This window comes from Caenorhabditis briggsae, assembly GCF_000004555.2.
Source record: "Caenorhabditis briggsae complete genome, chrV, whole genome shotgun sequence".
In the NCBI taxonomy this organism is placed as follows: domain Eukaryota; kingdom Metazoa; phylum Nematoda; class Chromadorea; order Rhabditida; family Rhabditidae; genus Caenorhabditis; species Caenorhabditis briggsae.
The window spans coordinates 17,875,676-17,876,488 of record NC_013488.2 but is presented as its reverse complement, the minus strand read 5'-3'; positions in this window follow the sequence as shown (position 1 = coordinate 17,876,488).

The window sequence follows — 813 nt, the reverse complement described above, 5'->3', positions numbered from 1 at the left end:
TGGGGGTGGGGGAGGTTATGAGGGGGTGGTAAGGGGGAGCTAATGTTTGTATTGGAGAGGTGTTGGTGAGGGCGTGTGTGAGGAGGGGGTGTGGGGTGGGGTGTGTGAGGTGTGGGGTGGGGGTAGGGAGGGTGGGGGGAGGTGTGGGCGGTTTTGAGAGAGGTAAGTTTGGTGGTGTGGGTTTTTAGATGGGGTTGGTAGGGGGTTGGGGGGTGGGGTGTTGAGTTGGATGGTGGTGGGGGTGTGTTGTATGGGTGGTGATTGAAATGGTGGGGGTGGTGAGGGGGGGGTTATCGTGTTGTTTTGGGGTTGTGTGGTTTAGTTATAAGTATTGTTTATGGTTGGGTGCGGTTATGTCTATGCGTAGGGGTGAGATGTAGAGTGGTGTGATTTGAGAAAATGGTTTGTGATGGTGATGATTTGGAGTTTTGTGGGGGAGAGTTTGGGATATGAGTTGGAGGTATGCGAGAAGATCTGGTTGTAAGGGAAAGTGTGGGTGGGGGTGGGGGTAATTTAGTACGGGTATTGCGGTAAGCTGTTTTATNTANNCCGGTCCGGCCCGCTCGGCCCGCCCAGAATAAATTTTCGAAAATTTTACTGCGACATTTCGCCAACGTGATAATGATAACGTGATAATGGATAGGTTGCAGACTACAAAAACAATTTCAGGGTTTTCAAATATGCTTTTTCTGATAGAACACATTTCAAAATCCTGAAAAATCAGGAAAAAAAATAATTTTTGAAAAAATTTGAAAAAAAAACAATTTTTGGATTTTGGTACCGAGCTGAATTAGAATGATGTCATAGCTGAAG